Below are 24,981 nucleotides of genomic sequence, written 5' to 3' on the forward strand. Positions count from 1 at the left end.
TATTGTTATTTGCCAGTCATGTCATAAGATTTCCCCATGTATTAGGAAGGTCAGCTAAAGAAGGTGGATATAGCTGTATATAAAGAGTTAATCTGCTAGAGGAGGAGGCAATAGCCATTTGCAAGGGGACAGTGCGAGAACGGTGTACCCAGAATGGAACCATTCACTCTACACTGCCCTATCAGGAGAGATGCACACAAGACTGGAGGGAACAACACAGACTGGACACCTAAACCAGGACGTCGAGAAGGGTGAGAGGTACTTCTAGCACCATGTACTGACACCAACTGATAAGAGACCTCTGTCAATGCTCGCCATTATTACAATTAGCCATAACTGTCAATGCTTGCCATACAGTTAGTTTTCTGTGATACCTTTGCATAGACCTGATCTCTGTGTATGCCGATTGCTTCCTCCCCCGCCAGCTTCTTTTGTGTATATTTACTTATGACTTATGCTTTTTTTTGTTTCAATGTGCCTGATTTTCATTTCCAACAGCAACATTGAAGCGGAAACATGCTGTTTTAATGAAAACCCTAATGCTGGTATTCTAAAATACACCCCAGTATCAGTAGATGTGGATCATCTAGCTCGTAATCTAGTTGTGCGCTTTAGGCTGGAAACACATGCTGCAGTTTTTGCACCAACACGATTCAAATGGGAAAGAAAATATAAAGGGAGGACGTGTATTTCTCTTTTCTGTTGGATCCACTTCTGGTTTTGGTACAAAAACTGCAGTGGCAGCTTTCCAAAAAAACTGCAGTGTGTGTTTTCAGCCACACTGAATGTTTGCCATCATATTATACTGATTATTGTAGGGATATCTCTTAGAGGCTGCAGAGGGATAGAGAGTAGGAAAAAGATAACGTTCTTTCTGACATCAATCACTTAGAAGAGCAAATAGAAGAGACACTTGCAAAGTAAGTGCATCAGGGGCTGAATTTGCATGAGGTTCTTGTAGTGATGCCCCGAGCACAAAGCACAAACTGAAGTTATCATCAAAAGAGCATTCAGTGTTTCCACCTCCAGCCGCTCCTCCCTCCTCCCCGCTGGAGGCCTGCGACGCACGACAGACAACTCCAGGGCTCTCCCGCAGCTCCGAGATTAACACAAACTTGTTAAATCAAAACATCAACATTAGAAAGAACATGCAGTTTATCTGCTGGGAAATTGCCAGCAAAGGATGATGGTTTTCTTATAGTAGCGGAATAGGACAGAGGCACCCAGGGAGTCAAGTACTTTGTTAGTAGTGGAGATATTTATACAGAAATCTATATATATACAATCGAGCCCTTATGACCTAATGGAGGACAGAGCAAGTTTTTGTTTTCACACTTTTCTCCTTGTGTTCAAAAGGCTTTATCATTTTTTTCATCTATAAACCCAAATAAGGTGTAATTTTTTGAAACCGCGACCAGCACTACAGGCGAGAGAGCGATATAATAAAAAACACTGCTAAAGGTTTATAGGATGTAATTGGGTAATGTGAACTAGGGTGCACCTCTCGCTTAAGAAAAGCAAATCCAAAAACCAAGGATATGTAAAAAAGAAAATTGGAGGAGGGCACTCACTGTAATAGTTCACTTTGTCTTTATTTGTCTTGTATCAAACATTAAAATTTCAGTTTCCTTAGTAGGCCGCATCGGGCAGCTTTCCACGTCAACACCCTCCTGCTAATTATAATTAGCAGGAGGGTGTTGGAGTGGAAAGCTGTCCGACAAGACAAATAAAGACGAAGTGAATAGAGATGAGCGAACCGGGTTCGGGTTTGAGTCCATCCGAACCCGAACTTTCGGCCTTTGATTAGCGGTGGCTGCTGAACTTGGATAAAGCTCTAAGGTTGTCTGGAAAACATGGATACAGCCAATGACTATATCCATGTTTTCCACATAGCCTTAGGGCTTTATCCAAGTTCAGCAGCCACCGCTAATCAAATGCCGAAAGTTCGGGTTCGGATGGACTCGAGCATGCTCCAGGTTCGCTCATCTCTAGAAGTGAACTATTACAGTGAGTGCCCTACTCAAATTTTCTTTTTTTGCATAACACCAATTGTACTTTGTAATCACACCCTTAAATGTTTAAAATGGCTCTATTCTGACCCTTTTGGTCTATGGGCTGTGTGTGGTGTCATTTTTAGCTCCATAATCTGTACTGTATCTCATTTGCACATATTTGACTTTTTGATCACTTTTTTTCCCAACTGTTTTCCGGATGTGATGTGCAATCTGCAATTTTGCTCTTTGGAAGGTTATTTTAGTTTACTGTGTGAGATCAGGTATGTTATCATCAAATAATTTGGGCGATTTTTCATGTGAAGATACTAAATTTGTTTATTAATTATTATTATTATTATTTTTTTATTTTTTTTTTTTCTTATGCCTAGTAAAGCCATACAGGAAACAGATCACTGACCTCAGGGAGACCAACCAAAGACAACACTGTGATCTTTTTCCCGTATGGCTTTACTAGGCATTGCTCCCATCTAGGCAGAATCCTGCTCCACACTGATGAGGGGCAACACCCCAAAACAGCTGTCTGTGGATGGATACCTGGCCTTGGTTTTTCCCTTGTTATTACATTAACTTATAAGGCCACTTAATATGGTGGTTTTGGTGGTTTCCCTACAGGAGCCACCTTTTGGCTGGGCTCTTTTCGGAGGGATATCTGGCTAGTCCTGTGTTTCGAGGGGCCACAGGCTTTTTTGCATATTTATATATCCCAGGGAGCAATGCACCTAGGATTTCACTGCTTCGAGCACTTTGGCCGGCAGCTGACGGTGTTATCTTTGACTGGTCTCCCTGAGATCAGTGATCTGTTTCCCCTGATTGCTCATAGAGATCAATGCAGAACCTATGTATGTGAACCTTCTCTATACTCTTTTAATGGCAAATAGGCGTAAGTTTATGTTCTTTGTCATTAAAGGGTTAAGATTTAAACAAACATCAAAATGTTTAAAAGCTCTTATTGACAGGTTTTTAAAGAGATGCGTACCCCTGACATACTATACAAGACAGATGACAGAGACACATTACATTACATCAGGTTTGTATAATGGTGGTGATCGCCTGACATCGGCCAGCTGTTGATAATGGGTAAGAAACCTGTAGACATCATTCTATAAGACAGTTGTCATCTGAAATTTCCAAGCAACGTTGCCTTGAGAATACCGCTGATATATGAAACCTGGTCCTCTCCATTCTTGTGTGTGTACCTTCAGCTGGCTCACAGCACACCCCAGGCATATTTGTTACCGCTGTGCATGACATGAGAGACACAGTTACATTGTCATTGAGAGCTACAGTTATAATGGCCATTGCTAGTAAAAAGTTCTTCCCTCCGCTTTTATGAAGATTGCATGATTTAATTTTTTTTTTTTTTTAATTTAAAGGGGCTATCCAGAATTAGAAAAAGCACACTTACTTTCTTGCACAATAGCACCCCTCCTATTCCCAGGTTGTATGTGGTATTACAATTCAGCACCATTCACTTGAGCTGCAACTTTTTTAACCCCTTACTGCACACACATCGATGCCTAATGGAATCTCTTGCTGAAGTCGTACACTTGCTTTATTTCATGTTTGATATTCGAGGGTTGTTGGATCCAATATGATCCAATTTGGTCATACTGTAAACTCCCTGACCATAGGCTAGTCCTGTGTTTTGAGACTCTTCAATGAGGCTCCACGGACTCCTCTTTTGCATACTCATGTTTCCCAGGGGGCAATGCACCTAGGACTTCACTGCATTGAGCGCTTTCATTAGCAGCCGGCAGTGTTGTCATTTGGCTGTTCTCCCTGAGTTCAGCAATCTGTTTCTCTTATGGCTCTACTAGGCATTGCTCCCACCTAGCCAGAATCCTGCTCCACACTGATGAGGGGCAACACCCCAAAACAGCTGTCTGTGGATGGTTACCTAGCCTTGATTTATCCCTTGTCATTACACTGACTTATAGGGCCACTTAATATGGTGGATTTGGTAGTTTCCTAACAGGAGCTGCCACTTGGCTGGGTCCTTCCCTGGAGGGATATCTGGCTAGTCCTGTGTTTTGAGACTCTTCAATGAGGCTCCACGGACTCCTCTTTTGCATACTCATGTTTCCCAGGGGGCAATGCACCTAGGACTTCACTGCATTGAGCGCTTTCATTAGCAGCCGGCAGTGTTGTCATTTGGCTGTTCTCCCTGAGTTCAGCAATCTGTTTCTCATATCTATCTTAGACTTCTGCAACAACCTTTAATATTTTACATTCAGTGTCCCACCCTAAAGCATACTGGCACCCTTACATTCATCAATAATTTAGCTGTCTGGTGAAGATATCTCTTGCTCTTTTACTGCCTCTTCTAAACCAGAAGAATCACATAGAAATAGTTTCACTAGGGCTGGGTTCACACTGCATTTTGCAGTCAGTTTTTTTTTCACCTGTTTTATGCAAAAAATGGATGAAAAACAGATGTATTTGTGTGCATTGGTTTTGATCTGTTCTCCCATTGACTTCCATTATAAAAAGGCAAAAAAAAAAAAAAAAAAAAAAAAGGATGCGCTTTGATCTTTTTTTTTTTTATCTTTTTTTTTTTTTTATAATGGAAATCCATGCAAAATCCATGGATAAAAATGGAGGTACATCAATATATCTGTTTTTCCATCAATTTTTTTTTTTTTGCATGAAACGGACTGGAGTGTGAACCCAGCATAACATACAACATACATGGAGCACAAGGCACAAGTTTTCAAAATGCTTTATATAAATGTTTTACACATAACATCTATCAATACTTTACTTTATCGAGATGGGGATATAGTGCAAACCCATCTGCATTCCAGATTTTTGTGTATCTTATCTATTTATATGATGCATTATGGCTCTGGGGCCAATGCAGAGAGGGCAGTGTGCTCATCATGTCAGGTCGGATGTTTTGGAAACTTCGCCTCCTTCATTACACATGTTATATATATATATTTCTATATATTTAAAAATTGTGATATGTTCAGTCCTTATTTCACTATATATATATATATATATATATATATATATATATATATATATATATAGTATTTTCCTGTGTATAAGACTATTTTGTAACCCAGGAAAATCTTCTCAAAAGTCAAAGGACAGAGCCGGCTGTTGTCATATACGCCGGGTGCTGAAAAACTCCAAAACCGGACTGAAGAATCTGCGGTCACCACATTCGGTGTGTGTGTGTGGGGGGAGCTAAAAAAACGTCCACGTCCCTGCCATATGTGGCAGCTGTATGAAGCAAGCTGCAGGCGTCCTAAATATGGAAAAAAGAGATGCGGTAGAGTGGCGCTGTGCCCAGAAAAACACACCTCTTTTACCCGTCTGGCCGCCCTTTTATCCTACCGCTATTACTGTACCTCCTTCTCTGCCTCTCAGATCTCGCTGTCTGATGTTTTTTATTTTGGTGTGCGTTGGAAGAGGGGTAGTCTATATCCCAAACTCTATACTTTAAGGTCGTCTTATTCACCGTAAAACACGGTATAGATATATTAATACATGTATCTATAAATAATAATGAACACTGAGTAGAAGGTGTTATTATTACATACAGGACTCCCACAATTCACCAGCTGTTGATATACACCGCCGTTGCAGTAGTCGGCCTGCCGGTTTCTAGCTCCAGGTTCTGTTTATTTCCAACGTACCCATCATTCCCTGAGATTATTAACAGCTCATATGAAAATTCAGCCACAGATAAGAAGTGGAAGGAAAATAAAATCTCCTCACAATAAATACTATATGAATATTCATAATTTCTTAATGGAATTCAGTGTTTCTTTGTCACTGTCGCCCCGACGAGTACATTGTAGAGGAGATCAAGTACTGTACACAGTGACACCACAGACTTTGTCTTGACACCTTGCACAAAATATGTCACTTATGCCAAAAAACTGCTGTTTGGTAACACGGATGCTCGTGAATTTCACTGCGCCAAAGGGGGTTTTTAGCATCCGTTCACACACCTACACAATCCCTTAGGGCTGTGACAGAGAAGGCAGGCTGTAATAAGAGCTGGCAAGAAATTCTGATTTAATTTGTCTAAAAATATTCATGACAAGAGCCACTCACCTTCCGTGCATGATATTAAGAGGCAGTTTAGCAGCAAGCTTATTACAATGAATATTCTTGGCAAGAGCTTGCTTCACTTAAGACACTCAGCCTAGACAAGTAGGTAACATTAACCCCTTGACTGCAATGTTAACTGTAACGTGCACAGGAAATTCAAAAACATATTAAACAATCCCTTAAAATTATTTATCTAAAAAAATTACTTAATAAAATGAATGATTCTCTGTAAGGTAGAAAAAGGCAATGTTTTTATTCTCTCCTAAAGGCTAAAGTGGATATCCCCTAATTAGGCATGGTCCAAACCTGCCGAGGTTCGGGTTCGTACGAACCCGGACTCTCGGCAATGATTCACGCTGTCTTAAACCTCCGTGGAGAGGGTGGATACAGCGGCCAGGTTCGGACCATCCCTACCCCTAATATAGAGTGGTTCTCATTCTGCTGTAAAGGACGAAATAAGTTGCCGGCACTCACCATTCAATTAGGTTTATTTAAAGCACCATCAGGTGTACCATCAGGTACATTCGCTTTAGGTGTTTAACATGAATAAAACGGTGCCGGCGTGTACTGCTGTCCTATTTTGAACTGCGGCCCGGTTACCACATACAATGCTGGTCTGTTACTGAGCACCGGCCCAGGCTGAAGCACTGGGGGCAGCCCAGGCTGGTGATAGGTAATAGACCGGTGCCATGCGCGGGAACTGGGAGTGCGCAGTTCAAAATAAAGAACCGCGGCACTGGCTTCACCGTGCTGGCATTTTTCTATTCATGGTGGTACAATCGCTTTAAATCAACAAACAACATACAGACTGGACACGTTTTTGCGTAGCCCTCCTAAGCTGAGTTCCTTGGGCTACATAGAAAATGTGCCCTGTCTGTGGAATGAGATGTCTGTATGTCATTTGCTGATGGAAATAAACCTGATTGAGCATGAAATGGCGAGTGCCAGGCACTTTTTTCTATATGCATGATCATCTACAGGCACTGCCAAACAATCCAGAGTGCCAACAACATTGTTGCTGTCTGCAGTTTACATCACTTTCTGCTACACACAATTTGATCAATTTGGGACAAAGTTTTTAAAATATCTGGACCTTTAGTACTACTAACCAACCCAACTTAAAGTGTACCGTTCCGTTTGGGGCCTATTCCACAGGAGCGATAATCGCCCGAATCGGCCCCATTCGGCCCGATTTTCGCTCTGTGGAATAGAGAGTACGATCAGCCGATAGTCGTGTCATCGGCTGATCGTTCATTTAGGTTCAGACCTAAAATCGTTGTTCGCCACCAGCGCATCGCTACGGTAAAATAGCGGTGCGCATCGGCGACCGACGATTTCAGCAGAACCATACATTACCTGTCCGGGCTGCAGGTCTTCTTCTCTCGGTCCCACGCGGCAGCATTGGCTTCGGAGCGAGGCTTTCTGAACTGACAGACCACTAAGCCAATCACTGGCCGGAACCGCCGCGGCCAGTGATTGGCTGAGTGGTCTGTCAGTTTAGACAGTCCCGCTCCAAAGCCGATGCTGCCGCGTGGGAACGGGAGAAGAAGACCTGCAGCCTGGACAGGTAATGTATGAAACAAGGGTTTGTTTCACGATCATCGGGGCCGTGGAATAGGCCCAGTAAAATCGGCGCTCGTTTATGTCGTTGATCGGGTCCTGCTCGTCCGGTGGAATAGGACCCTTAGGGTGGAAGGATACATTGTCAAAACTCAACTCTTCTTGCTATCCTCTTAGAAACAGAGAAACATACTGTAGAAGATTGTCAGCAGAAAAAGCCCCTCACCCCTTGCTTTAACTAGTCTGCTCTTTTAGTATTTCCCTTCTTATTCTTTTAGGATAGATATATGTATATACCAGGCAGGTTACATTCTGTTATTGTAGATTTACCAACCACATCTGCTCAACATTAATTCCAAGCATCTACTACTATTATTATTATATTATTATTTTCTCATGTTGCTTCTGATCTTTCCCCGAATTAACCTCTGAGTGTCTACCCTTGTTCTACAGTTCAGTTTTATTTTTATTAAAAACACTTCCTGAACCTTATTTAGTCCTTTAACATACTTAAAGGTTTCGATCATGTCCCTCCTTTCCTTTCTTTCCTCCAGACTATACAGATTCAAATCCTTAAGTCTTTCCTGATATGGTTTATGCCTCACACCCTCCACCATTTTTGTAGCCGTCTTTGCACCCGTTCTATTTTATCAATATATTTTGTAGGTGAGGTCTGCAGAACTGGACACAGTATGTGATGTGATGTCACTAGAGATGATGTCTATACAGCGGCATCACAATCTCCCTCTTCCTACTGGTTATACCTCTAGCTATACAGCCCAGCATACCATTGTATATATACAGCTCAGCATACCTTTATATATACAGCCCAGCATATCATTTGCTTTTCCTACAACCTGGTTGCACAGGTGACTCATTTTAAGGCTGTCAAAGATCACTACCCCTAAATCCTTCTCTTCTGAAGTCTTTGCCAACAGAGAACTGCCGATATGATACTCGGATAGAGGATTTCTCCTCCCCAAGTGCATTATTTTACATTTGGAAAATCTTCTAAAGCAGGGTTTCTCAACCTGCGGTACGCGTACCCCAGGGGGTACGCGGCGCAGGTTGAGGGGTACGCGGGTAAGGGGGAAAAAAATAAAATTTAGTTTTCAGTGCCGGGACACTGCTATCACCCAGCAGTGTCCCGGCACCGATGCCCGCAGCGGCTCCAATCTCCCTCCCAGCTGCAGCAGCTCTGTACACTGGTGATGCTGCTGAGAAGAAGGAGAGTAGTGAAAGCTGTTCCATTTAACCGGCGACCACGCGATGCGCCGGCAGTGATATTCCCCGGACCCCACTCAGCTCGTGATAGGATCCCGACTTCCCTTCCCTCCCGGATCACACTCTGCGTATAGCGGCAGAGCCCTCTGTGTCAGGGGCGCAATCACCGAGGGCCGCATAGCACGTCCGGCGCCCTCCATCCCGGGAGCCGATCGATAATGAGCCAGGGGGAGGGCGGGCTGCCGCTATACGCAGAGTGTGATCCGGGAGGGAAGGGAAGTCGGGATCCTATCACGAGCTGAATGGGGTCCGGGGAATGTCACTGCCGGCGCATCGTGTGGTCGCCGGCTAAATGGAACATCTCTCACTACTCTCCTCCCTCTCAGCAGTATCACCCACCCGCGGGTGCTATGGGGCGATTGCGCCTCCAACAAACCCTCTCTTCTCCCTCCCCCACTCCCTCCTTCACCTCCTCCCCCCCCCCTTCTCCTCCTCTCTCCCCCCCCTTCTCCTCCTTCTCTTCTTCTCTCCCCCCTTCTCCTCTTCTCTCCCACTTCTCCTCCTTCTCCTCTCCCCCCTTCTCCTCTCAACCCCCTTCTCCTCTTCTCTCCCCCTTCTCCTCCTCTCTCCCCTTCTCCTTCTCTCTCTCCCCTTCTCCTCCTCTCTCCCCCCTTCTCCTCCTCTCTCCCCCCTTCTCCTTTCTCTTCCCCCTTCTCCTCTTTCCCCTTCTCCTCTTCTTTACCGCTTCTCCTCCTCTCTCCCCCTTCTCCTCCTCTCTCCCCCCTTCTCCTCCTCTCTCCCCCCTTCTCCTCCTCTCTCCCCTCCTTCTCCTCCTCTCTCCCCCTTCTCCTCTTTCTCTTCTCTTCTCTTCCCCCTTCTCTTTCTTTTCTCTTCCCCCTTCTCCTCTTTCCCCTTCTCCTCTTTCCCCTTCTCCTCTTCTTTACCCATTCTCCTCTTCTCTCCCCCTTCTCCTCTTTCCACCTTCTCCTCTCTCCCCCCTTCTCCTCTTCTCCCCCCTTCTCCTCCTTCTACTCTCCCCCCTTCTCTCCCTCCTTCTCCTCTCTCCCCTTCTCTCCCCCCCTCTACTCTCCCCCTTCTCCTCTTCTCTCCCTCCTTTTCCTTTCTCCCCCCTTCTGCTCTTCTCTCCCTCCTTTTCCTTTCTCCCCCCTTCTCCTCTTCTTTCCCCACCCTTTCCTCCTTCTCCTCACAAGTGACCACTCTACTCTCCCCCTTCTCCTCTTCTCTCCTCCTTCTCCTCTTCTCTCCTCCTTCTCCTCTTCTCTTCCCCCTCTCCTCTTCTCTCCCCCCTCTCCTCTTCTCTCCCCCCTTCTCCTCTCTCCCCCCTTACCCTCTTCTCTCCATCCTTTTCCTTCCCCCCCCATTCTCCTCTTCTTTCCCCACCCTCTCCTCATTCTCCTCACGTGACCCCTGAGATGAAAAAAGACGTCACTTGTGAGTCACTAAATGATGTTTTTTTTTTTCCGTAGAAAGTTATTTAGTAGGGGTGCCCCAAGGTAAAAAGAAATTTCCAAAGGGTGACCCCATCACAGACCTCTCTGTTCAGCATTAATCAATAGCAACATCAAATCAACCATCAAAACATCTGGCTACATAGCGAGGTATCTGACTACATGGGGGGAGGTATCTGGTTACATGGGGGAGGTATCTGGCTACATGGGGGGAGGTAGCTGGCTACATGGGGAAGGTATCTTTTTAACATGGGGGAGGTATCTGACTAAATGGGGGAGGTATCTGGCTACATGGGGGAGGTATCTGGCTAAATGAGGAGGTATCTGGCTACATGGGGAAGGTATCTTGCTACGTTGGGGGGGTGGGGTATCTGGCTACGTTGGAGGTGTTATTTGGCTGCAGGGAGACATATCCAGCTCAATGAGACACATCTGGCTTGCAGCAAATCTGGCTCCATGGGACATACCTGGCTGCAAGAGGCATACCTAGCCAAAAGGGGCATATGTGGCTGCAGGGACATATCTAGCTGAAAGGGGCATATTATTACTTGTCCAAGCTTCTGCCTGCTTCCCTAGCTCCCAACTTATTGACTGCCTGCTGCAGCCACTGATCTGTGACCTGCGAGACTGAGAAGCAGGTGGGAGCATTGTCAGGTAAGTATGATCTGTAAGGCCAGGCAGCTAATACGTTAAATAGGCAGTGGCTACATTCTCGTAATGGAATGAAAATCTGCTGCAAAAATGCAAAACTATGGGCCACAACAGTACAGAGTATTGCAGTGGATTTTGCTGCAAAATGTATGGGTGTATCTTCCCTAGGGCAAAGATTATAATGAATCGTATCCTTGGGGGTACTCGGCTGGAGCTTCTTGTCGCATGGGGGTACTTGGCTTGAAAAGGTTGAGAAACACTATTCTAAAGCAAGTGGTCGATGGAACTGCAGGAAGTGCCATAGACTGCATTGTAATAACACACAATGTAGTCTACAATGCTTCTGTCGACTGCGGCTCATTTTAGAAGAGGATAGCGTACCTGCCGGAGTTTCGACTACGTATTCTGCAATGCCAGCAGAATGATAGGTACACTTTAAAGGATTTTGTGTCTTTTTCAATATCTCATTGTTAATTTTATGTTCTGAGTTATGTTAATGCTAAGTACTGCTTGATCAGAAAGCTGCAAGCGGCACACATTTACTAATGCCATTGGACACTACTTTAGTACAGCCGTATCATTCTGAAAGGTTGTCACCCAGAAGCTCTCTGTGCCCTTTTTTTTAGCTCCTTTTTATTTTGCATAGCTCTATAACAGAGCTAATTCTAATTGTCAGGGCGTAATATCTGAATTGGCTGAAAGGTGAAATGCCCAGTCGATTCCTATGCTATTCGTGGATGACTAGGAAAGTTATTGATGACAGATTTTATGATGCAGAATTCTTAATAGGGTCAGGCTGAGGTCGGATTTGCAGGATTTTTTTCTCTCCAAATATGTGTATAAGCTTGCCACTGTCTCGCTAATACATGGTCAGACAGTCCTTTGACATTTATAGCATTTCGAGGTGTAATCCCTAGCACAATGTGTCAGCTTATTGCTGTCAAAACCTGTGCCGCTCTCCATTCTCTCTCTGGAATTAAGTGGAAATACATGAATGCAATTTAGAATAACTCATGAAGGTTATTTCAATGAGATATTGAATGTAGCCTGTGTCTCATGCATCGATGGTTCACATCTCATAAGTACTCAAGAACATCATGTTAATTTGTGCAAACTAAATTAGAATTATTGACTCATTTTGATGTTTAGAAATTAAAAAAAAAAAATTGCTCTACGACATTAGAAGCTATATTTCCCCGTTGATATGTACATCTCTCTGCTTCGTGTCATACGTGTATTCACAGAGATATAACAGATGACAATCTAAAAAAACATGTATTTTTTTAGTTTTTTTTTTTTTTTTAAACCAACATTTTTGAGATCCAACTAATACTGGAGCTAAATATAACTTAGAAATTGGAAGTCATTAAACAATAAAATCGGGGGAAGATGTGGAAATCTATCAGGGGGAACACTAAAGCCTGGCCTACCGTAAATGATTTGTAAGATACATCAGTGGAAAACCCCTTTGGGGTGAATTTAATATGTGCAGTTCCATGTACAAGCACAAATGCCCGGGAGTGATAACATGATGAGCTGCGGTTCATGGCAAACTCAACTCATTGATGATCATACAGCCCTCGAAATGTATAAGATATAGTTTTTGTGCCATTACTAATTGTGTTACCAATGTCTGGAAAGAATTTCTGATTGGTGAAACGTTAAACCTGCCATTGAGTCTCAAAAAACTAAATAGCAAAAGCAAATGAAATTAAAGATGAAGGGCCCCACGTGCACCATTATATACAGTATACAAAGTGCGATGGGGGATTCTGCACTCATTTATGATCTGAGGCCATTGCTGATGGTCCTTGTTACTAAGTGGTTATTGGTTTACTTGAGCTGGTCTGTGCAATCAGCAGTGATAGAACATAAAATGACTCCATTTTGATGCAAGACAAGGTTGCCGTTTTAAGCTCTTCTTTTTTTTTTTTGAGTCAATAAAAAAATTGATATTTCAGACCTTCGTGGAAAATAAATGATGAAGTGAGGAAAAAAGCAGTCTGAGTGTAAGGGAAAATGGGACTTTAATGGAATACAGGGACAATAGGACAGTGTGAGCCCTAACTCTAGCCCCCCCCCAAGACTTTCCCTGCCTACTTACCAGCCTTGCCCTAAGCTGCAAGTGTCAACTGGGTGACGTTCCCTTCACTAGGTAAATGAAATACATAACAAGAAGAGACGGACAACCACAATAAAGACAGATGCAGGTAAACCAGAGATAACAGAACGGTAAAAGAACAGAAGGCAAAAAACGAGGTCAGAAGGACAGGCAAAGAGGTCAGAATACCAAACAATGTAATAGTAGTCCAATCGGCACTCAGCCTGGGACCTGGTGCACTTAGATAACAGCACTGAAGAAAGAACAAGAAGACTCAGCGCTCACAATTCAGATGCTCAACACAGGTCTTTTTTGCATATATATATAGTGATGCGCAAGCATGTTCATAAATATTGGTATGTTCCTACAAACATGACGCTAATTGTTCGTGTTCGCCCATCACGGACAATTTGTTTGAATGGTGACAACGATCATTTTTGAACATATTTGAACATGCTGACATTTATCTTGCCATGTAGGCAACTGCGTAATTTACACTTTGGGCCGATAATCTGTACGCATGTGTGTAACTCTAGACTGAAACGTACCAAACGGTGTAATTTACGCTTTGTACCTGGTAATCTGTACGCCTGTGCGTAGACCGAAATGTACACTTCTACTGTTCTACTGTACGTTGTTTGTTCGTGGATGTTTGGCGAACGCGAACCGATAATTTTTTTTCATGTTTGTGTTTTTTATGTTTTATGTTATGTTCGCTCATCACTACATACTGTATATATGATGTCATTTCTGTTATGTCATTAGCTGTTGAGAAAGGCCTGAGTGGGAGCTGCTACACGCACAGCCTATAATCAGCCTACGCCGAATAAACCTGTGTTAAGCATCTGAATTCAGAGTGCCGAGTCTTTTTGTTCTTCAGAATTTCAAAGAAGACAATCCAATATAAAACACCAGCTGTAGCTACAAAAGGCTATCGGAAGCGATGTGCAATAGCGCAAGTGAACTTCTTACGAGATGTCAGAGTCTCAGTCCAGGGAATGATTGGACAAGCCCTCTGACATCCAGACCACACAGAACACAGGCAAGAAGAGGAGGTAAGTGGTAAAGGTAACTGTCTATCACCACTCAGTCTAAACTATCTGCACCCCAGGACTAGAGATAGTAAAAGAAACCAGAGGGGTATGGTGGAAACCTGTCCATCCCCACACAGCAAGTACTAGCACAAAACACAGTTCAGACTGGTGCAATTCAGGCACTGAATCATGGCCAAAAGCCCAGTCTCCGCCAAACTTTACCGGCAGAGGACCGCACAGGCACGGACATGATACTGGGTCTAAAATATTTCAAAAAAGATCTAGTTTTCCATTTTCATTGAAGTAATTTGGAACACTTTTACATGTAACTATATATTTTTTTTTGTATATAACTAGGTGAACACCTAATATACGGCAAATACTAATATTCAATTATATACATCATGTTCTATGAATTAATCTCTTGATCCCTGCAGTTTATCTTTAGAGCTGGGTCAATATGTCAGGATGTTATGTGGCTTACACTTTATGTAAATTTCCTTTTGATATCTTATATCTTATGTAACCCCCTGTTGCGCTTTTACTGTACAAAGCTATGCTCGGTTGAGGATAGCTAATGTCATTTAATAATAATCTGCTGAAAAGTCTAATGCTCCCATTAAGCATGCATTACTGCTCAGCTCTTACAACTTGTGTGGCCCCCTTCTACTATTGAGTCATTTAAAGGTAGTTCTGTATAGTGCCCTGTTTTTCCTGGAATGGTTTTAGCATTTCTCAATGTAGCACTATAAAATATACTGCTCTTATTAGGGTTGTCCAATGATGAAACCTATTTTTAACTGTCTAGTAAATGAGTATATATTAGCAAGTAAGGTTATTTGGACACCGTTCTGTGTTATTTCATGCTTTCCTCCTGCCTCTGATGCAAACTGCCTGCTCTGTTGTGTTAGGCCATGTTCACACAATGTAATACAGTGGCCATAGTTTACAATTGTATTCAGCGGCAAACTATGGCCGCTGTATTATATGTTCCTGTGGCTGACGCTGCCATATCGGCTGCAGGAAAATTATATTTTTCCCCTTTGGATTGCGGGCAATTTTGGGTGTGCCCGCAATCCAATTAAACATTGTTACACAATGTAAAGTACGGCTGGCAGCACAACTATTTTCGGCAAACAGCGGCCGTAGAAAATAGACATGCTAATTATTTTCTGTGGCCGCAGTTTAACAACGGCCATAGTGTATACACTATGGCTGTTGTTGCATTGAAATCAATGCAAACGTTTTAATTTAATTACTAACGGATGTTCTTTTCACTGAAAAGAACGGCCGCTGTTAATGAAATTAATACTTTGGGGGAGATTTATCAAAGGGTGTAAAATTTAGACTGGTGCAAACTACCCACAGCAACCAATCACAGCTCAGCTTTAGGCAGTGCTGATAGGAAAGCTGAGCTGTGATTGGTTGCTGTGGGCAGTTTGCACCAGTCTAAATTTTACACCCTTTGATAAATCTCCCCCTTTGTGTTAACAAAGCCTTAAAGTGTACCTGTCGTTATACAAAACTTTTGACATGTCATAGAGACATGTCAAAAGTTTTGATAGGTCTGGGTCTGAGTGCTCAGACCCATGCCGATCAGAAGAGCAGGAAGAAGACGCGTTGCAGTGCGTCCACTCTCTGCTCTGAATTTTTTTAAAAAGACTCCGAGCTGACTCTTCTTTTTTTTTTTTAGCTCGGAGTGGGGAGAGGACCGCAGCTGTAGCGCTCTGTCTACCGATTGGTGCTCAGAGGACCGATCAAAACACAACCATATATATGTTGTCATTTTAAGTGATAATACAGATGGGGGTAATGGGTGTCACACTGGCTCAATAAAAAACAAAAAAAACAAAACAATGCAGGGCCGACAGCTCAGTAGAGAACCCTTTCTTAATTGCCCGCTCTTATGAAATTTAACTTTTAGAGTGTTAGAGTGTTCTAGTGGGCTGTTGGCCCTGCAGTTTTTTTTTTTTAAATGTTAAAACTCTATATTTCCTTTGTGCATAGTTAACACCTTTTGTTTCACATCTACATTGGCTCAGTGGCACCTGTACCCAGTACCCACCAGCATCATGGATAATTGGAACAGTTAGGCATGGTCAGGTGTAAACTGTCAAAAATTATAGTCTGGGACTAGGGTGGTAGCAGGCTGGTATTATTGGGCAGGGAAGGATTAAAATAAGTGTCCCTTCCCACCCTGGTAGTACTAGGCTGTTACTGCCTGGGTTGTACCTAGGTGGTTACAGAAAATAGAGGGGACCCACACTTTTATTTTTAATAATTTTTTTTTTATAACTAGCCAGGTAAAAGCCAAGCAGCAGCGGCCTGGTACTGGGACTTCCCCAGTCCCACACCATTTTTTTAAAAAAAAATGCCAATCCTGATTGCTCCAAGAAGTATGAATGGAGCAGATGTAGGGCCTAGAGCAAATAGAAACAGACAAGCAATGTGTTTCCAGTAAGATAAAAGATATGTTTTATACAATTAATTCTAATGTCTAAAGTGATTTAATAATGCGATTTTTTTATTAATTTGTGAAAAGTTTTACAGCAGTTTATATTTGAAAACGCATTTCGTCAATCAGCCACAGCGCATATTGTACCTAATACAATTAATGTTAAACCATTCTTTATACAGACACTGACTACTTGAATTTTTTGGTAGGTAAACCTTGCTCTTCCAGATCCTGTGTTCTATTTTAATACTTTTTAGTGATTATGTGGGTTTCTTAGCGCTGCCTCTAAATACATTCTCATTCACTCTTTATAGCTGATGTTAATGTAGCCACTGATGCCAAGGAGGATATAAATGATGCCGTTAAGTATCTCTTGGAATATGTTTATGAGTTCTATCCTGTGTTTTTATGGACTCCTAACCACTACACAGGACAGTATTTGTGTCGGTAGTATGCTATTTTTTAAGCAGACAATAATTTTACTTTTTTTTTTTAAAATACTTTGTCTCCTTTTCCAGCACTGGGGGAGAGTTACTATACTGAAGTCCAAGAAAAAAACATTGTAGTAGCAGCTCATAGTAACTTACTAAATTGAAAGGGTACTCTCATCTAAGAAACAGTAACATGTTGATTGTAGACCTGATAACCTTAATAATGTGGGGCAGTTCAACCAGTGTACAGTGAACCGTAGCCCAGCTCTATTTAAGTAAATGTGGCTGTGTTGGGTATCCCCACAAGAGATAAACTATTGGGAAATTTGATTATTGGAAAATCTGTGTAACTTATGCTAAAAGGGGCATGGTTTTAAAGGGGTTATCCAGCACTACAAAAACATGTCCGCTTTCTTCCAGAAGCAGCCCCACTCTTGTCTTCAGCTTGGGCGGGGTTTTGCTGCTCAGTTCCATTGAAGTGAATGGAGCTTAATTGCAAACTGCACCTGAATTGGAGACAAGAGTTGTGTTGTCTCTGAAAGAAAGTGGCCATGTTTTTGTAGCACTGGATAACCCCTTTAAGGAGAAGTCCCATGACATTGTAAAACGGGAGGAAGACGGGAGTAAACTCATCCCTTTCCTTGGCTGGAATCCATGTAGGTCACATACGTACTTCCAGCTGCAACATCACAGCCCAGCTGAGAAATTACCTGCTCAGCCAGTCACTGACTGAGGCGGTGTCCTGCCCCAGCCACTGTATGGCTAAGCGGGTAATCGATTACCCGGGTACATGACTTTGCTGCTGGAAGAGCTGCAGGTGGCCGCTGGCTGTCAACGGGACGCAGAAGTAGCACTATGGGGCACGGAGACAGGTAAGAATATTTTATTATTTTCCCGCACCCCCTGATTTCCTCCCATTTTTTATTTAATTTCACACCACATTTTGGAACACAATTTTGGCATATAAATAAGCCAAGTAATAAATGTTTAGGATAAACAGCCTAAAGATGCACCAAATTGTTAAGCATCCTGAGCAACTGTAATAAATCTGGTAAATTTTTAGGCAACGTTCACACAATGTATTTTTTTAATTAATCACGACTGTTGTTGCAATGGCCTAGATTAATTCAAATTTAATTAGACCAATGGTCTATTCCAAACTGCATTTTTGAGCTTTGGCATCAGGACGGGTGCCGGGAGAAGAGAACCCGAGGCCAGACAGCGGACTAATATAACAAAAACACCTACTAGTGTTGTGCCTAAGGTTTGCACAACACCACCAGGTTAGTTTGGTCCACTTTCAAGTAATTTTCCCACTGATATTGTCCATGCTACACTATTTTAGCGCCCCTCTTTGTCCATATATGTTGTTTTTCTGCCCTAGATTAATTCAAAAGATACTTTGCATTGAAGTCAGAGGGAATCAGAGGGTATACACTCCAGCTGGGATTCCAACTGGCCGCAGAAAAAACTGACACGTCAGTTCACACAATGGAAAGTGCAGGCTGCATTAAAGTGTATTGGGATACCGGCACACACAAATGCGCTCACATCCCAATTCAACCAAAATGAAGTTCACAGAACGGCCGGTGTCATACGCTGTGTGAACCAGACCTAAGACTGTTTAGTCTAACTTTACACTGTCTAACAATTGGACATTTTTATTTATCTGCCCAGTGTGTGGTTGGAAGTGGCACTGTGCATGGAAAAACTATGAAGGAGCTGTAGTGCTAGCTTATTCCTTGAAGGGCTCCTGGTACTTGCACGCTCAAAGATCATCTGTTTGCTTTTACATCAAATAATGGGAAAACCCATTAAAGCTTTAATCTTTCGAAGTAGAACAGAATATTAAGACAAGAACGTGGCTAGCGGCCACAGGCAACTGCTCCTGTTTTTGAGCCTTCATTTTATAATCTCCTCTATCATAGTTCCACAGTTATTTATATTTCCCATTCCATGTCCGTGTGAAGTTGACGTTGTCAGTTTGCATATGAAAAATGTGCCAACAGAACCATATAAAATCAGTCCAATGACCCTCAAAATGTTTCCACCGCTGGGAATAGCTCATTTGGCTTTTCGATAGAGAGTGTAATAAGATTAAACACTAAGAAGCCTTTAGACTTGTAATCTAGACTGATATAAACATAATTATCGTACCACAGAGAATGGAAATTGTAGTGGGAGGACAATTATAATTCAATATTTTCAAAATAGGTATTTTGACAAAACTGACAATCACTCTAAATAGAGAAAATGGCTTGGGGATTAATCCGAAGCTTCGGGATATCAGACAGCTAACCTATTCCATTAAAAAAGATCTGTAGATTCATGTTAAATGTGGTCATTGAAGCGACTTAATGGGTTCAGGAGGAAATAAAAAGCTTCATTAGGTTTTAGCAGAAATATTTGAAATAAACAGGATAAACATTTCAGGAAATAGACGCATTCGGGTTATTTTACTCAATTTGGTCGGTCAGTGCGCATGAGAAACCGACTTCAAGTGGTTGGCTCATTAGAGATGGTTCCTTTCAATATGCAGCTGCCCTAGGTCTTGCTCCTGGCATCATCGGCAAACAGTAGATTTTGCCAGGGACAGCTATAGCCAGCAGTATTGTGTTATTACATGGCAGTTTTTTAGATGAATGGCCATCCATGTAGTACAAGGGCGGCTTGAGTCTGCCAAACAAGAGCTGCTCGTACTGAATGGCTCTCCATTATAGCTCTTAGATAGAGGTTGTGAACGGGAGACCCTTGTCTATGATGTCTTACTGGGCATGGACAGAGGTTGCCTTCATAAGTCAACACCACAAATCATAGGAGAGTTCAAACCGAAACATAATGCTTCATAAAGGAGTAGCCACTCTCATTGAGAGACCAAAATCCCCTATTGGCCACATTATTAAATTTAGAAATTTAAAGATAGCCTCATGATATTAGTTTATAAAAGCTGCTTGATCTTATTTAATATCAAATACAGTAATTCTAATATGGAGATTTACCAACAAAATCGGTCTATAAAAATTTTCTTTGTTCAATGGTTTTCCAAGTTTGGGGGTCAATATTATAAAGAATTCCTTTGTAGATGATGGAAAGTTAAATAATTATAGGCATCATTCAACAGCTTTAGGCTATGTTCACACAATGCATTTATTCAATTAATAACGGCCATTGTTGCAGATTGCAACACCGACCGTTAACAATTGAATAAATACATTGCATTTCCTTCTATGGAATCCCAGACGGAGTGTATATACTCTGTATTGAATAGCTGCCGCACAAAACTGACAGTGCAGACAATGTAAAGTGCAGCTCCAAACGCACTTTACATTGTCTGCTATGGTTTATTGGAATGTGGGCAGATCTGAATGTGCCCTCATTCCAATTAAAAAGAAATGAAGTTCATCTGCCTGGTACTGCAGTTCCGGCCAGGATGAACTTCACATCTCAAAGAACGGCTGGTGTCATACATAGTGTGAACCCGACCTTAAAGTGCACCTATCATAAAGTTCTATCTAAAAATGGACCAAATTGAGACGGAACATCAGAAAGATAAGACAGTGAAGTCATTCAAGGACAAATGGAGGACTTTTGTTAGTGTTTTCCTCAATTCTCGGGAGAGAGAGGCAGTAGTGAAACCCTTTAGGAATACAGAGTGGTACTTAAAGGGAGAATTGGCAGGGTCCTTGGGTAATTTAAAGCTGCCACTAAGGTCCTGATGAGATTGCCTCAAGCACCACCTGTCGCTGGACAGTGAACCCTGCAAGACTGGGGGGGGGGGGGGAAGAGGGGGGGGGGGAGGGAGGGGGTTTGAAGTTTTGTTTTTTATTCTGTTTTGTCTCTATATAAGTCATGTTCTGAATTATGGTTATTCCTCTGCATCTGGGAGTTCCCTGGGAAGCTTGGTTATACAGCCATACAGTGGCATTCATGATATGCATATGTGCGGGATGTGCTTTGCAGATGGATATGTTTATACCTGTGGAAAATATAAAATTAATAAAAAGATATTTAAAAAAAAAGAAAAAAAAAAGTGCACCTATCATGAAGTAAAATGGCCCAATCAGCATCAACTCCATTTTGTTGCCAGAAATGTAATTATCCATGGATATGACCACATCGGGTTGGTTCCATGCATCAGGTATATTGGATCAGAATGGGGCTCGTACACTGTATCGACCCAGCAGGCATATACTCCTGGATACCTAAACTTCCTGAGGACAGGGGTGGTGATGTTCTTGCAAGAAATTTTTCTAATTTTGGATAACCCCTTTAAGATAAACTTGAAAATTTCACAGCACCACAGGACTTGACCGGGTGATGGGAGTATGGGGTGGGGGTCATACAGGATTCAAGGGGCCCCATAAGTCCCAGCTATGCCCCTGGGTACAGAATAAGATTGCACTCATACACATGATTAATTCTAGTTATTATATGTTGTGGATAAGTCATCTGGTTGATCATTATCAATACCCATACAGAAGGTTTACAGGCTCTACAGGCTTCTTCTGGGTTTTGCCACTTTGGAGAGAAACTTTACAAACTGTTAAATTTACTTTTTTGTTTTCCTATGGCCATACCTCTAATCTTTTCAGAACATTTAGGTAAGGATGAAGACTAATACCTGAGTACTAGAGATCAAAATAGTCTATTTCAAAGAAAAAACACAGCTATGCCACCAAAGCCATCAGAATTATTTAACACTTCAATATATCCTCGCTGGGAAGCTCAGCACGCACAGACTCTTGACCTGAGATGGGATCGATTTCCATGCTGGCCTCTTTCATACTCTAAGTGGCCAATATGGACAGATTGTTTGTCTCGGAACTGGGCAGCTTACATATGGTTGGTTTGGTCAGAAATGTTTTGCAGCAATTCTAGTGTTTTGTCCTTTTTGTTAGCACTGTTATTATTGTTGTTATTTGTTTTATTTGTTTGAATTGCATTTGTCCTACTTTTTATGTTATACTTGTGTAGCCATACTCTGGCAACTAGCATGCATTTTTTCACTTGCAGGACACGCATCACTGGTGAACAAATAAATAGGTTACTAATCAAAGATCTTATTTAATGGGGTTGTCTGGAAATATAAAGCTAGAAAATAGGAGAAACTAGGTTAAAAAGATAAAAAGCAACAACAAAAAACAACCACTCACCACACTGATCCCTGCACTGGCTGGAGCTGTGTATAGAGAAGGGAACCAAGAGGTAAAGATCAAAGGGGACCCAGAAAAAGCCTCAGAAGATGATAGGTCTATTTAGTTGTGTGTGTATTTTTTTTTTAACTTAGCCTGCCCCCTTTATCTCAACTGACAACCCATTTAATGCTTAGCAGACATGGAAAACCTTAGAAGTCAGATGGAGAATCCCCTCCTGGGTGGGGTGAAAATTAGGCCTAATTTGGTTTACAGAGTTAGTTAAGATAGCTACTTCCTGTCTCAAAAACTGAAGACAAAAAAAAACTTTGAAATACCCCAAAAAAAATCACCTTACAAAAGATAAAAAGCACACTAACTGCACCAACAGATGCCATTTAATTTGCCATATGACTTCTTGACAACACTTACAGGGGTGCCTGAAATTTTGTGAATCTTTCAGAATTTTCTATATGGCTAAATAAAATGTCACCTAAAATTATATCAGTGTTTCATACAAGTCCTAAATGTTAGATAAAGACAACTAAATCAAACAAATAAGTCAAAACTAAAAAGCTTGGTCATTTGCTTATTGAAGAAAATGATGCAATAGCATATACCTGTAAGTGGCAAAAATCTGTGAATCTTTAGGATAAGCAGATAATTTGAAGGCGAATTTAGATTCAGGTGTTTTGCAATCAAGGGGATTACAATCAGGTGTGATTAAATAATTTGTTTAATTAAAAGCAAACCTGTCAGGAGCTTTTTAACCCCTTCACGTCAGCCAGTGGCGATATACGTACGTTCCTATGGACGATACCCTGTGCAATAGGAACTTGTATAAACACCTTAATGTGTGTGGGGCTTGCTCAGTGTTGGGGTAATGACATCACATTACATTATTGGGGTAATGACAAGCAGTAGCGATGACACAGCTGTCTGCCATTAACGCCTTAAATGCCACAATCTCTAGTGAGCGCAGTGTTTAGGGGGTCAGTGACAGGAGAAGTACCTGTCACTTTACCTCCGTCCTGTCAGATCATTGACTTCATAGCATCTGCCTCAGGCAGACTCTATGAGAAGAGCGCAGATAATACTGATCAGTGCTATGCAGTGGCACAGCATTGATCAGTATAAGCAATCTGATGATTACTTATATAAGTCCCCTGGGTGGATTTATGAAATGTATAAAAAAAAAAGTTTTAAGAATTTAAAAAAAAACCTGCTAAATAATACTTTGTCAGCCCCTTCTCCATCATACAAATAAAAATATGTAAAAGAAAAAAAAAATAAACAGCATAAACGAAAAGAGGAAAAAAACACCAGGACTGCTGATTTTTAAAAAAATTATATATCAGAAAAGAAATTAATAAAAAGCAATCAGAAATATTCATTTACAACAATATGATACCATTAAAAACTATGAATCATGGCGCCTCCAACCAGCCCTGGAGATGGGAAAATATAAGCTCTATAGCTCTTAGAAGGCGAGGAGGAGAACACTACTTCAATGTGACCTTGACATCTGTGCATCAATGACTTTTGGTTGTGAAGTGGTTAAAGCCTAAAGGCAGTGTACAATATCCATTCTACTTCAACCAAGTACACCAGTGCTGAGATATACTTATATACTATAGAATTAATATGCAACTAAGGGATTAAGCCCATGGGGTATTCCCCTGAACTGCAAACGCCCAGCAGCAGATAACCCCCCAGGACCACCAGTATACGCCTGTAGACTTTAGAGGAACAAGCAGAAACCTGTACCATCAGCCTGGCGTCAGCGCTTGTGCAGTCATTGGTGATGCATGCAGGACGCTGTCCGGTCAGTGATTGGCTGAGTGGCCCGTCACTTTAGAGATTGGTTCTAATGTTGCACAGGCAGCTGTGGGGGTGGGGGTGGGAGAAGCCAGTGAGACACCGGGGAGTAATGTATGAACTTCACTTTTAAAGCAGGGGCTGCACAGACATTGCTAACAATTGCTGCACAATAATTGAGGTGTAAACAAGCACAGATCTAGCAGATTGCCGCTTGTTTCCTATAGTGATCGGGCCATCTAATACGTCTCTTAAGGATGTGGTTTATTTGACCTTGAAGTCCAAATATTTTCATCTCTTTTTGAATAGCTCCGTTTTGAGAAAATCCCTAAAAGAATAATAACTCGACTTTTTTTTTTTTTAAATAAAACTTTCAGACTTCAAAATTATTTTAAACAAACTTTTATAAACTTACAGTACATGTGGAAAATCGAACAATGCATGTACATAGCAACAGAAAAAAAAAAAAAAATCTTTTTCAAGGGCAGCTAGGGACTCAAAATTAGCCGTTCGAGAAAAGACGACAAGGGAGACAAGTCAAAGTCAAGCTAAGTTCCGCTGCTGTAAGGAATTGTGCACTACAATTACCTGAGCGGCGTATGAATAAAATAAATCATAGCCTGGATTTCACAGTGCTCTCAACGTCCTTTTATTGAGCAATAAACACACTAAGGGAAAAATTTAAATGACAATACAGTATGATCTAACTATTTATGGCTGTTCATTTCGGTAGTATGCATGCATTATCAACTCACTTCACCGGCAAATCCAAATAAATGAGAGATTTTTTTCCTCCAGTCAGATTACTTAATTTGCACCGCATCTAAGAGACTTAATTAAAATATGCTAATTAAATTGTTGCTGGCTAAAAATCAGCATCTGAAATGGAGGGGGTGCAGGACCAATCGGCACGCGGGAGGAAATCTTTTCACAAACCGGCTAATTGGAAATTAAACAGAATGTGTTGCAGCTCAGCTGGTAACAACAATTAACTTTCAATTACAATTTGTGGGTTTTGTGTAGGTA

The 24,981-nt window shown here is 41.8% G+C and overlaps 1 protein-coding gene across 1 annotated transcript in view; it reads right to left on the minus strand.

The window, feature by feature from the left end:
• The window catches only part of GALNT9 (polypeptide N-acetylgalactosaminyltransferase 9), a 229,669-nt gene that overhangs the window by 26,012 nt on the left and 178,676 nt on the right, over positions 1-24,981 (minus strand). The gene's annotated exons all lie outside the window — the stretch shown is intronic.

Source organism: Dendropsophus ebraccatus, chromosome 3 (assembly GCF_027789765.1).
Source record: "Dendropsophus ebraccatus isolate aDenEbr1 chromosome 3, aDenEbr1.pat, whole genome shotgun sequence".
Lineage (NCBI taxonomy): Eukaryota > Metazoa > Chordata > Amphibia > Anura > Hylidae > Dendropsophus > Dendropsophus ebraccatus.